Source organism: Nomascus leucogenys, chromosome 23 (genome assembly GCF_006542625.1).
Source record: "Nomascus leucogenys isolate Asia chromosome 23, Asia_NLE_v1, whole genome shotgun sequence".
NCBI classification, from domain to species: Eukaryota; Metazoa; Chordata; class Mammalia; order Primates; family Hylobatidae; genus Nomascus; species Nomascus leucogenys.
Genome location: NC_044403.1, coordinates 23,932,355 through 23,947,292, shown reverse-complemented (window position 1 = coordinate 23,947,292; position 14,938 = coordinate 23,932,355). Strand labels below are relative to the sequence as shown.

Sequence of the window (14,938 nt, the reverse complement as noted above, 5' to 3'; positions counted from 1 at the left end):
GCTCCTCCCACTCCCACCACTTTGCCCCCAGTCTAAATGAGCCATGCTTGGCTTAGCTAAGGGCTTCAGCGGAATTATGACTCATACCTTTTCTGATGGTTTGGTGTCCATACCTTGCTGGTTTGAAATATTTTAATGTTTGTGGAAATGATGAAGGAAAGAAAAAATGCGAGAGATAATATAATGAAAAAGTGATAGAAATTGGTGATGCAGTAAATAGCATGAAAAAAAGAAGTATCAAAATACCATTCCAGAATTCTAAGTTTGAAAAATGTGAGAAATCATGTGGTACTACTTTCATTCTTCACGTAGATAGACTCAAACACCTTTAGTTCTCAGAATAATACACTTCAGACATCTTTGACCTCTTATTATTTGACCTCTATATTATTTCCTAAAATAAGCTTAAAAGTGTTTCTCATATCCTCTAATCATCCAGAAAACTCCTATTCATCCTACAAAACCCTATTTAGGCATATTCTCTTTATGTATTTTTCCCTTAAAAATATGTATATACATATAAATATAAATATATAGGCATATATCTTTTTCCTAAACTAGTGGTTGGCAAATTTTAATGTGCTTCAGAGGACAAGATTTCTAACTTATTCCTAGAAAATTTTTTTTTTTTTGAGACAGAGTCTTGCTCTGTCACACAGGTTGGAGTGCAGTGGCACCATCTCCGCTCACTGCAAGTTCCGCCTCCTGGGTTCACGCCATTCTCCTGCCTCAGCCTCCCAAGTAGCTGGGACTACAAGCGCCCACCACCATGCCTGGCTAATTTCTTTTTGTATTTTTAGTAGAGACAGGGTTTCACTGTGTTAGCCAGGATGGTCTCGATCTCCTGATCTCGTGATCCGCCCACCTCGGCCTCCCAAAGTGCTGAGATTACAGGCATGAGCCACTGGCGCCCGGCCACTTATTCCCAGAATTTCTAACTTATTACCAGGTGATGCTGATACTGCTACTCTAGGAAATATACTCTGATAATCACTGTCCTAAACTCTAGCTAGAGTTAATCATTCATTTTTCTGTAAAACCTCAGTGGCCATACATGTTTCATTTGTAACACTTATGTAATTCTAATTTATGTTTTGTCCCCAGTTATACTTTTTCTATTTCTTCTATTGTTACAATTGCTAATACAGCACCTGGAATATGAAAAACATTCAATAAGTGTTGGCTGATTGAATTAATTCATGTTTCATTAATTTTATATCATCTTCATAAATCTCAATGAAGCATCATGCATCCATTTAGACAGTGTAAAATAATCCATAATAGCAATATATTAAAATCAAACTAATACTTAATATCTTTTGTGTGCCAGAAGTTGGGTAAAGGGTATTATTAAATAATTATCTTCATGATTAGACAATATATTATAAAAAATTAAGATTCTCTAGAGGTTTAAGTGGCTTTCAAAAAGTAACACAAAGCTAGTACATATCAGAACTCTGATTTGATCCCAGCAATGTCCAAATAGAAATGGGTAAGGGTCTGAGAATGACAGAGTGCATATGGGTTGTGGTGGCATGGCCTTTTCCCTCCTTTCTTAAAAATAGATACCAGCTATATAAGTTTTATCATTTATGTTTACTTTGAGCTTCCTCGTGGCATATAGGTACAGGGATTTCATTAGGTTCAAAGAAGTTTTAAAGAAAAGAAACAATTTTAGTTGTGGAAGAATATTTTCAGTTCATACCAAATAATTGAAGTTTGCTGTGTAGGTTTTGTCTTCAAAGTCTTCCATATTGAGAATGTAGTGCACTAGCACCCTCTTCTGCTGGTTGCATCTCAGTTCTTCCATCTCTTGGACAATCTTTAGGAAGCTATTAGTCTTGGAGTAAAATCGGTATGCAAAGTATTCGGGCTGAGGGTATTGAGGCAACACCCAGCCATGAGCCTGGCAATTTTCATTGGCCTTGTAGGCTGCCTAGACAAAAAATCAAATTTACGGGTATTTTAGGATAAAGAGAAAGGATGAGTGAAAGAATATTTGATAAGATGGTTTATCATCATGCTGCTTTATCTCTACAAGAAAATTTTATAGCCATTCTACATTAAATCTAACCCAATTCCCCATTTTCTAGTTATACTCTAGAGCGACCACTATGGTTTTTACAACTTAGTCTATTCAAGTCCTAGTTCAATATTACATTAAATATTTTACTGTATTCTTTACTATAATTACACTTTTGCTAGCATGTAGATTGCTATATCTCCCTCACTATAATATGAAGAACCCGTGAGTGCAAAAGTTTACCTTGCTACTGATAACATGAAGTTTTGCTGAAAGATGGGAAAGTTTTTATGAAATACAGCAAGGAGTTTACTCTGACCATAGTAATTTACCATTATCAACACAAAAAGTCTAAGGAGTCCTTTAAAAATATCTAGGAAGGATTGATATTTAATTATTACAGATAGTAGTTTACTTCTCTCTTGAATATATCCAGAGAAATTCTTTACATTATTCCAAGGTAATAGATTACAGGGCTTCTCAAATATTTCCTTCTATAAAAACACAGTTCTCTATTTCCATAATAAAAGTGAAGCGCTGCTTATTTTCAGCTAATTCTCCTTTATACAATTTAATATGTATGCTATCCTTCTGTCTTTTCCTGGGACTCTTAAAATAATTTTTAACCTACTTTTCATAGGGCCTATATTCTTAATATGTAACCATTTTTCAGTACTCTAGATTTACACCAAGATGTATCTTTTCATTTCTGTTCCATAAATATATTTTCGCATAGACCTAAACCTTAGCTAGCCAGTGCAGTTTTTTGTTTGCTTGTTTGTTTTTATTTTACTTGCGTTTCGTTTAACTTACTTTCAAAGTGATATTTGGGTATGTAAACGTAGATGTGTCCAAGAAAAACTGAGCGATGCCATTTACATCTGTGGTGTAGTTGCCCACAATTTTGTCCTTCAGATGCAACTGGACAACTTCATTTGGGATTGGAGAGCTGTCTGGATTAAGCAATTTAATCTGTACAAGAGGAAGGAAATACATTTCTGAAGCATGTAGTAAATTTGGGAATCCATTTTGATGGCATTTGCCAAGATTCTGTCACGGGGACCCCCACTCTCCTTGGTGCGTATGCACTTCCTGCATGGTTTCATCTACTCCTGTTGAATGTATGACATGTACCATTAATATACTAATGAGCCTAAACTCTGTTTCTCCTGCCCACGAAGATCTCTGAAAACTAGGCCCATATAATTAACTACCCTGAATATATTTTATAATAAAAATGCTACAGAAACCCTCAAATTGGAATGATTTATTACTGTGCCCAACCTTCCTTTTTTTTCTCTTTCTCTTATTTATCTCAGTGAATACCTCAACCATTCACTTAGTCACTGAAGTCAAATATCTAGAGACATCCTAGACTTTTTATTTTCTTTCTCCTATAATTTTCAATTGTTGATAAAATACTTTCAAATGTATCTTTTTAACATTTTCTGTTTCCAACAGATCACATTTGTTCCTGTTGCTATTCCTTATATCAATTTCTTATCTTTTTTCCCTCATATGTCTTCTATTTTTTTCTATCCAGTCTCTCTCTCCTGTATTGCTTTTGCTTGTTCTTTCTCTATACTGGCATCAAACCAAATTTTCTAAAATGCAAAATTTAGCATTATCCTCCCTAAAACATTGTAGTGACTGCTCTGATAGGCCATGGTTATTCGCTAGAAATCTCTTTCTCATTCTCTTACTAGTATAGGCAATGATTGCTTTAAAAAGTCCCTTCTGAAATTGTATTATTTGTAGTAGATACAATGCCTGCATCAGTATCTATGCCAGTTTGAAGCCTTTAAAGGCAACCTTCTTAACAACATCTAAGGCTACAATAATCAGAAAAAGACTGTCTGAGATATCCTTTTTTTAGCTCAGTCAGTTTCTGCAAAACAACTTCTGCTTTGAGCCTTTCATCTTATTTCTGCCACTTACCATTTTCCTGCTGGTCCAAGCAAACACAATCCTTTTTTCTTGCTCAGCATCTGTAGACTGATGCCTCATTTGCACTATCTACACAGATTTTGAATTTAGTTTCATCTCAAGGCTTGATCTTGTAAGAAAAATTCAACTTGTCTCAGCAATCCACAGGCCACAGACACATGACACCATGCCTTTATGATCACACAGAGGTTTGCTCTAATTTTAGTACACCCAGACTAGAAAGACCCTTTGAGTCCCTTCCAGTCACAGAAAGATGAACAAGCCATGTGATTTCTGGGCACTTTCCTTACTTTCTTTGTCCCCAAACCCAAATAGTGCCCAAGTGATGATACCAGGCCTATTATCAACTGCCGGGGCCAGGCATGCAACACTTCGTTAGCAGATGTTTCTTGTGGCAGAGGTATTTGTCATATGTCCTACAATTTTAAACAGTATCATTTCAGCCATCCATGGATGCTGCCACTGTCACTTATGAAGAAATTCCCTTGTTAGCCCACTGCCTTGCCCAGCTTCCTATGTTCAAATATGTTACTCTTGGAGTCATACCTCTGAAGTCTTGAAATTTGTAGGGGACACTAAAAAAGCAGACAGTACCTCTATTCTGGCAATAGAGCTTACTCTTCAAAAGTGCTCCCTAGCAATACTGAGCCACGTATTTGATGACCTTATGACACAATGCATGGCCAGATAAACCATTTTTAATTTCCAGTAATGCAGCTACTGTAGTGACTCACTATATCACAGAGAAACCAGCCCCTTTTCCAAAAGTAGAACAGGAATGACTTGTTTCTCCTGGCACATCTCCTGGAAGTGATCAGAGCATTCACCACTGTGAAATGGCCAAAAACCCAAAAGATACCACTTTATACAACCATATTTTTGAACTAAAACATTTTATTGTTTGAGACTCACATCTGTTTATAGCTGCCTTTGGTCTCCCTAAAATAATCAAAGAATTAAGAGCTCTTATATACGAGTTTTCAAGAACTAATTCTTTCAAATGCTAATGAAGAGGGTGTGTCCAGGCAGGACACTGTACCTGGATTACAATATATTAATAACAGACTACTTTGTCCACGGATGCCTGATTCATGTAGGTACCACCTATCCCCTACCTCCCTGATAAACTACTACTAACCTCAGCTGGTTTTCCCAGCTCTCCTCTATAGGAAAAGATGTCTTGGAGTTCCTGATTATAGGATTAGATAATATTACACCTTAAAGTGTCAAGAAGCTTTGAGAGGGAATGGGAAGGAGCTGGGCCTTAATGACTAGGCTAGGGCTTAAGTACACACACACACAGACACACACACACACACACACACACACAGACACACACCTCTCAACTAGGTCTTATGCTAGAGAAGACAGAAACAAAACCCCTGAGTTAATCTGGAGCATGATTGACTGGCAGATTTTAGGGATTGCTAATTTTTTAGAGGGGATAATAGGATTTAGGTAATCTTTTCAAAAACATCTCAAACTACCCTTCACTATTCTTAGAGTGGCAAAATTCTAATTTATCACTTTTTAACTTATTAGCCAATAAATTTTGCCATTTGGCAATGTCTGCAAACACTTTGGGCTATCACAAATAGGAAGGGGATGGTGCTACTAGCATTTAGTAGGTAGAGACCTGGGATGTTGCTAAACTCTTACCACGCACAAGGTAGCCCCCACAGCAAAGTATTATCTGGCCCAAAATTTCAGTTGTGCCAAGGCTAAGAAAGAATGGTTTAGAGAAACAATGCATCTAATTAATTATTGTCAATGTCTGCTAACATCTCAGTAAGAGAGGAAGAGTGCTCTCTGTGAAAAGTACATGACACTACCTATATTATATTCCTGCCTACTGTACCCACCAAAAATGAACTTGAATCTGATCAAGCTTCTGAACCTCACTACTGGTTTATAGGAAACACAGAGGACTGAAAGTAGTTGCTTCTGGGGAAGTATTCACGAAATGAAGGGATTAGAGGGGAGAGGTGCTCATTGTTTTTCATATTTTAATTTATAGTGTTATTTTTCTTGTTAATATATGTGTTGTCTGCAATTTAAAAATTACTTATTTTCCTTCCCAGTCATGGTAGCTTTGACAGAGCATAATGGCTGTGACCACATCCACAGGGGTGCGAGCGAACTTGTCAGAAAAGCAAAGAGTTTTATCAGCTTCTGAAGAACCTGATCAATCCAAGCTGTATGGTGCGGAGGCAAGCAGAGGAAATCTGTGAAAATATCCCAGGATCCTCATCCAAGGGTGAGGGCTCCAGCCTGTACTATACTTGGATAGATGGCACAGATTTTGCACCTAATTTCCAAAAGAAATTTCATGAAACAGTGATTCTAGCTTTGTTACGTACCATGCAAAATCAAGGTAATCAGCATGTGCAATCACATGCAGCTTCTGCTCTTACTGTTTTTATTGAAGACTGCCCCAAATCATTTCTAGTTCTATATTTGGATAGTATGGTGAGAAACCTACATTCTGTCTTGGTGATTAAGCTTCAAGAGTTGATTCGGAATGGAACTAATTTGGCCCTGGAATAACTTGTTGCAACCATTGCATCGGTTGCAGATACAACAGAAGAAAAATTTGTCCCATATTATGATATATTCATGCCCTCACTAAAGCACATCATTGAGCTTGCTGTTCAGAAGGAACTCAAGCTTCTGAGAGGAAAAACTATTGTGTGCATTAGCCATATTGGTCTTGCTGTTGTGAAGAAAAAATTTATGCAAGATGCATCAAATGTGATGTAGCTCTTGTTGAAGACACAATCAGACTTAAATATTATGGAAGATAATGACCCTCAGACCTCTTACATGGTTTCAGCATGGGCTAGAACCTGTAAAATTCTTGGAAAAGATTTTCAACAGTACCTTTCACTGGTTATCGAGCCTCTTATTAAGACTGCTTCAGCTAAACCTGATGCTGCTCTCTCAGACACCCAGGATGTGGAGAATATGAGTGATGATGACGGCTGGCAATATGTAAATCTTGGAGACCAACAGTGTTTTGGACTTAATACTTCAGGACTTGAAGCAAAAGTAACTGCTTGCCAGATGTTGGTTTACTATGCTAAGGAGTTAAGGGAAGGGTTTGTGAACTATACAGAATAAGTTGTGAAGCTGATGGTTCCTTTACTGAAATTTTATTTCCATGACAATGTTGGAGTGGGAGCAGCACAGTCCATGCCTTTTCTCCTGGAATGTGCAAGAATCTGTGGCCCAGAGTATCTTGCACAGATGTGGCAATTCATACGTAACCCCTTAATCAAGGCTACTGGTACTGAACCAGATACAGATGTGCGCTCAGAAATAATGAATTCTTTTGCAAAGTTCATTGAAGTTATGGGAGATGATTGCCTTAATGATGAATACTTGGAAGAACTGGGAGGAATACTGAGAGCAAAACTTGAAGGGCACTTTAAAAATGAAGAATTGTGACAGGTTAAAAGACAGAAAGAAAACTATGATCAAAAGGTTGAGATATCTCCACAAGATGAGGATGAATGTGATGTTTATATTCTGACTGAAGTATCAGATATTTTGCACACATTATTTAGTACTTATAAGGAAAAGATTTTACCATGATTTGAACAACTACTTCCATTAATTGTAAATCTAATTTGTTCAAGTAGGCCATGGCTAGGCAGACAGTGGGGATTGTGCATATTTGATGACATCACAGAACACTGCAGTCCAACTTCATTTAAATATGTAGACTATTTTCGGTGGCCAATGCTACTAAATATGTGAGATAACAATCCTGAAGTCAGGCAAGCTGCTGCTTATGGTCTGGGTGTCATGGCACAGCTTAGTGGAGATGATTATCGTTCTTTATGTTCAGAAGCTGTCCCACTGCTGGTAAAAGTTATTAAGTGGGCAAATTCCAAAACCAAAAAAAAAAAAATGTCATTGCTACAGAGAACTGTATCTCCGCACTAGGGAAGATTTTGAAGTTTAAGCTAACTGTGTAAATGTAGATGAAGTTCTTTCATACTGGCTATCATGTCTTCCACTGCATGAAGATAAAGAGGAAGCTATTCAGACTTTGAGTTTTCTCTGTGACCTAATTGAAAGTAACCACCCAGTTGTAATTGGTCCAAATAATTCCAATTTTCCCAAAATAATCAGAATAATTGCAGAAGAAAAAATTAATGGGACTATTAACTATGAAGATCCCTGTGCCAAACGCCTAGGTGATGTCGTGTGTTGGGTACAGACTCCTGAAGATTTATGGTTGGAATGTGTATCTCAATTTGATGATGAACAGCAGGAAGCCTTACAGGAGTTGCTAAATTTTACTTGAAGCATTTTAATATAACTTGAATATTATCTACCATAAAAGTAACTACAAATAAGTGTTGTGAATGGATTTTATTATAAATCAGTGAACTGTTTTCTCTCTGCTAAGCTGTTTATAGTTCTTCCCATGGTTCTCCAGAATTAGTCAACGTTAGTCCTCTGTTTATCTTGCATGTTTTATCTCCCAAACACAGACCTTGGTGATAACCTGTGCTTCAAGCTGTCTTACAATGTTTGTCACCTTTTCCCTAGTTGATGTGAAGTATATAAATTGTTGCTATTTGTTTGAACTATTATCGATGCTAGCCATGCAGTATACTTGATGTGAAGATGTCATGCTGTCACAATATGCTAAGAGCTCATGAAAATAAGAATTTCCAGGACAAACATCTTTGGAATTGTGAGTGAAGGATATAGTGGCAGGCTTGTGTCTCCTTGATTAATACTCTTGATATTTGTGGTGCTGGGAGGATGCTGGAACTAGGAGAGAGTTTTGAGATATTGCAGAGGATGTTGGATGTATATAAACTTTTTTATAATGTTCTCCTGGGAACTGGGTGGGACATATCCGCATTCTAGTTCCCAAGGTGTCCAGCTGAGAGTTAGAGAACTTTTAAATTTCTTTAGCCAGACTGGTCTCTATTTTTTTTAAGTTATGCAGGACTCCAAGAACCACAGTTACTGAAAACAGAGTCCTGATTCATCTAACCTTGGTAGCATGTAACAGTGTTCGACAAATAGTAAGTAATCAATATTCTTGGGAGTCAGTGTAGTGTGTTTCAGTAGAGTATTATTTTGTATATATATGCCATTTCCCCCCTGCAAAGCAGTTCAACAAGAAGAGAAGCTCTGATTATAGGGCTTAAATTGATTTATATTTCGAAGAATTTCCTAATAGATTCTATAGTAGCACTGAAGAGTATTCTATTGTAAAAGTCAGAGGAAAGCAAATGTAATTTTCTTTGAACATGAAAAAGAAAGCAACTTTGAGAGTAGTAATTTAGCAGTAGATGTGCATTATTATGAGAAAATAGTTCTATAAATTCAGGGTTATTATATTAATTGGAATGTCGGTCTTTAATGTCTAGCTTATTGTAGGGTAGAAAAGAGCTTTCTACTCAGCTAATCATTAATCATTAATCCAAAACTTAAATAATCTATCATTTCCTGGGGCTATTGTAAGTACTGTATATGTATTTAGCAAATATTTAAGACCTAGTAAGTGCTCAATAAATTGTAGCTGTTACTGCAAAAGAAAAAATTACTTTTTTAAAAAATATACAACCATAATCACACATACTAGAGAAGAAAACTTAAAACTCTAAGTAATTCTTAGGTAAAAATAAAAATAAAAATAATGAAATCATCAAAAATGATTTTAATTGAACTTAAAAATTGTTAAGATGGTAAATTTTATATGTGCATTTTTTCATAATTTAAAAAATAAAAATAGTGTAGAAAAACACCTGTGAGGAGGAAAGTAGTATTCAGGAAAAATTGTATAAATTTGAAAACATGGAAGCTTAACATAAGTATTTATAACAAGATGCTAGGAAAAAAATACCAAAAGAGGTAGAAGAAAAAATATAATAAAAATAAATGATGAAATGAAAATCATTTAAAAGAACATTAAAAATAAAGATAATTAACAAATCCAAAAACTAATGGGAAAAAAACACAAACACAACTAGTAATAAAAAGGGAGAAATAAATTATGATAGATTTATTTTTTCAAATCATAAGTGAACATATTTTTATGCCCTCTATTTTAAAGCCTAAATTTAATAAGAAATATCTAGATATAGAAACTAACATATTATAGAAAATTCTTAGTAAACTAAAAAAGGAAAATTTTTTGACTTGATAAAGTATATCTCACAAAATGCTAGTTACTTAGTAGGTTTATGGATTAAGTTTTAAAAAGCATTCCCCAAAATATGCAAAATACACACAGGAAGTCTACTATCATCTCTAATATTCAATTTGGAGATCTTTGCCAATCAAATAAAACAAACAAACTAATAACAAAAACCTTAGAAGATTAAGTTCAGGCCGGGCGCGGTGGCTCATGCTTGTAATCCCAGCACTTTGGGAGGCCGAGGCGGGCGGATCACGAGGTCAGCCGGTCGAGACCATGGTGAAACCCCGTCTCTACTAAAAATACAAAAAAATTAGCCGGGCGTGGTGGCGGGCGCCTGTAGTCCCAGCTACTCGGAGAGGCTGAGGCAGGAGAATGGCGTGAACCCGGGAGGCGGAGCTTGCAGTGAGCCGAGATCGCGCCACTGCACTCCAGCCTGGGTGGCAGAGCAAGACTCCGTCTCAAAAAAAAAAAAAAAAAAAAAAGAAGATTAAGTTCAGAAAGGAAGCTAAAACATAACATTTTCACACAAACGCTCTTTACACAGAAAACACTTTTAAATAGCACCGAAAAGATACAAGAGACAAATGGGAACCCAAGAAATCATCTTGGGTAACAACAACGTAAGAGGGAGGAAATGTAGAATTCTCAAGCCTAGATAAAATTATTTTATATTCAGAAAAAATTTTATATTCTTTGAAGGTATAATATTTCTCAGTTTTATATATTTAGTAACAGAACATGGAAATATATAAAGCAAAAATATACAAAGCAAAGAGAAAGGTTAGAAAAAAATTATGTTAACATCATCCACTATTCAGTAAGTGAAGTGAACATATATTAAATTTATCTATTTGCCAAAGTTGCATTTCAATCTACATTTGTTCATTAAATGACTTTTACTGAAATTTGTTTCAACAAGTCCTTTAGGTGATGCTGATGCCAGTTTGAGAACCACTGCTCTCTCTGTAAGATATAAGCCAGGCTACCCACTTTTGTATTTCTTTTTTAGTGTTCTTGTGTCAACTTAAATATTACTTCCTCAGGGAAACTTTCCATGATCATTTAGTCCAGATTTTAGCAAACCTCTTTCGTAAAGTACCATGGTCTCTCTCTCATATATTTTGTTATTTTTAAAATAATCTTTTAAAAATGTTAAAACCACTCGTAGTTCACTGGCTGTATCAAGGCAGGCCTCTGTTTGATTTGCCTATGGGCTGTGGTTTGCCAGTTCCTGATATAGAGTCATTGAATGGTCAGTATTTCACTGACATAGCACCTATCGCAACTACAATAATTATTTGTAAAATTATCTGTTTAATGTTTCTTATCTCTATTACACTATAAACTCCATAAAAGCAGTGATAAAAGTGCCTCTCTACATCACCATTTTATTCCTAATACTGATGTAGACTATATAATTTATTGTCCAAACTTGGACATTTTTAGAGTGAAGTGGGATACTATTAACAGTTACAACTTGATAAAACGTATACACCAGGACAGATCTATGAACATCAACAGTGTAGGTCACCCTACAGTGCTTAGCACAGAGATTCCTACGTAGTAAATTTCTTAGGGAATAGCTGTTGGAAGATTAATAGATAAATGAAAGAACAAATGAATGAATGAATAAGGTATGTAAAAAAATGATTGCTTCTCTTACCTGGCCAAAATAAGGGAGTCCCTGTTTGTAGGACATATCCATATTCTCAAAACTAATCTTCACCACTGATGAGTCTATGTATATGTACTTGGAGCCTGTAAGCTGTACACCTGCAGTCAATTAAGTATTATTGAGAAAATGTCACTTCCAAAAACAGCCAAACAGAGCTTCTGAAAAAAAACCACAAAAGCTCACCATTCCTTCTAATAGTTTCCCTTCCCTTTCCTAAGCAGTTTTAATATATAGGTACTTCAGATGTCTTTTATAAAGAAAGTGAATCAAGACGGCACAAAATGCTTGTGCCAACTGGTGTTGCTGCTTTTTATAAAATATCCAATTCACTTACCATTTCTTCATAATGGATTAGTAAATGTCGATTTCTCATTATTCCTAAGTGATTGTTTAACAACATTTCTTTTACTCTCTGCTTGCCTAAAACATATGCTTTAATTTATTAATAGTAAGAATTGTAATATATGTGTATTATTAAAAATGGAAATGCTTAAAAAAGAAAATACAAATTACCAAGTAACAGATATCTCCAAGAGAACCAAAATTAGCATTTTAGGCTTTTTCCTACAAGTTCTATTTCTCTTTATATTTATCATTTATATTAATATGTTTGAGATTGTGTGTGTATATGTGTACATGCACACATACACTCAATATGTGCAAATGTATATGTAGTTTTACATGTTTTTTACCATTATTTTAAAAAGTTTTTGTAAAACCTTATAAAAACTTATATTTTTAATTGCTACATTATTTCTCATATAAATATAGACATATGTTATCATGTAGCAAGCCCTTCCTTCCTTCCTTCCCTCCTTCCTTCCCTCTTTCTTTTTCTTTTCTTTCTTTCTCTCTCTTTTCTTTTTCTTTCTCTCTCTCTCTTTTTCTTTCTCTCTCTCTCTCTTTCTTTTTCTTTTTCTTGAGATAGGGTCTCATTCTGTTGCCCAGGCTGGAGTGCAGTGGTGCGATCATGGCTCACTGCAGCCCCAGCCTCCTGGGCTCAAGTGATCCTCCCACCTTAGCCACCTGAGTAGCTGGGACTATAGCTGCATGACACAACACCCAGCTAATTTTTGTATTTTTTGTAGAGACGGGGTCTCACTGTGTTGCCACCGAGGATGATCTCAAACTCCTAGGCTTAAATAATTCTTCTGCCTCAGTATCCCCAGGTGCTGGGGTTATAGGTGTGAGCCACTGTGCCTGGCTATTCTTTTATTATTTATTTAGTTCAGCATGACAAATATACTTAATTATCAATTAAATGTTTGTTTAATACTTGAATTTCCTCTGGATGTGACAGATATCTTTAAAACTTTGAAGACTGATATACATACATTAGTAATTCAATATTTCATGAACAGAAATTTTGCTGAAATATCAGTTACATATGCATAAGTTTAAAAGTACTATATTAACAGAAAGTGGTCAGCACAGAAAAAAGCATTTCAAGGAATAAGACTTAACATTCTGTGCTTAAGGAAGAAGGGATATTAGGTCCAGGAGATACAAGAAATTAGTCACTAGAAATATTATCAGGTGGGCGCGGTGGCTCATGCCTGTAATCCCCGCACTTTGGGAGGCCGAGGCGGGAGGATCACCTGAGGTCAAGAGTTTGAGACTAGTCTGGACAACATGATGAAACCCCGTCTCTCTACTAAAAATGCAAAAACTTAGTCGGGTGTGATGGCAGGCGCCCGTAATCCCAGCTACTCGGGAGGCTGAGGAGGAAGAATCGCTTGAACCTGGGAGGCGGAGGTCGCAGTGAGTTAAGATTGTGCCACTGCATTCCAGCCTGGGCAACAAGAGTGAAACTCCGAGAAAAAAAAAGAAGGAAGGGAGGAAGGGAGGAAGGGAGCGAGGGAGGGAGGGAGGGAGGGAGGGAGGAAGATTTTCCTGGATGAGATAAAGATTTTTCGCTGGATTTATTTTCAGAGGCTTAGTAAAATATTGTCCGCACACTATTTTACTTCTCATGTTCTAATTCTATACTCATCAAAAAAATTTTATAATCGACAACTACATGTCTCAATTATATTTATCTGTGGAATGATTAAGGAAAAGGAATATGCTTATATCTAAAACCAGATACTCCCATTATAAATCAATAAATTGGCATTCTTACTTCTATTGTAGCCTTATTTGAATGTAATACTGGACCATCCATCAACATGTGTGTGAAAATTTTGGTTGATATATGAAACATTCAGAATTTGAATCAGATGAACCCAATGAAAAGCCCTCAGGGAAAAAATGACTGTATTAACATTGTATGGTTGGCAATCAGGTAACAATTCAAATGAGACAGTGATAGCCATTGGGGTCTGACTTCTTAGAGAGTATTACCTGTTCCCTCTTCTGTAACAAGAGCATGCACTTCGAGCAAACTCCAGTATCCTTCCCGATTTAACTCAAAAGCATCTGTGTTAATAAACTTGGAGACACAGCCATCTTTCCCCAACTGAAAAGAACAATAAAAAAAGTTATATTTTAAAAGAAGACTGTAAGAAATAGCTATAATAGGGAAAATGTGTGACCTCACTGAAGCAACTTAAGAATATTGTATTACCCAAGTTTTAGTTTTTTAAAATAATCCATTGTGTTTCTATAATTATATTTTCAGTTCATGTATTTACCTATAACTACATTTGAATTTTTAATAAATATTAACTCTTACAATATGGTGTTTTAAAAAACTCTTCATGGTGACATTATTTTGTTATTATACAAGATAATAAACACATCCATCACTAGTCACATGCATTCACACATGATATTTGCAATTTTGGTAACTTCAGCCATATTCTTTTACAGTTTTGAAACTGAGTTTTATATTATTTAGTTACCATGCCTTGGACATTTATGGGACTATTTACACAGCAGTTAGGAATACAGGCTTTACAGTCAAACACCAGAATTTGAACCCTGGCTTTACCACTTATTACTTCATACAAAATGAGATGTTAATAAAGAGCTTGTAGAATTGTATTACATTAGATAATAACTGAAAAGTGTTTAGCATGGGGCCTGGCACTTAGTAAACATTCAGTAGGTAGTAGATTTTTAAATTAGATTCCTTTAAATTTCTCTCAGTGTCAAGTGACAATGTCTCACTAAGTGAACGTTT

At 35.8% G+C, this 14,938-nt stretch overlaps 1 pseudogene; it reads left to right on the top strand.

Moving 5' to 3' along the window:
* Positions 1–6,075: 6,075 nt before the first annotated feature.
* Positions 6,076–8,282, top strand: LOC105738849 (annotated as a pseudogene).
* The last annotated feature ends 6,656 nt before the right edge of the window (positions 8,283–14,938 follow it).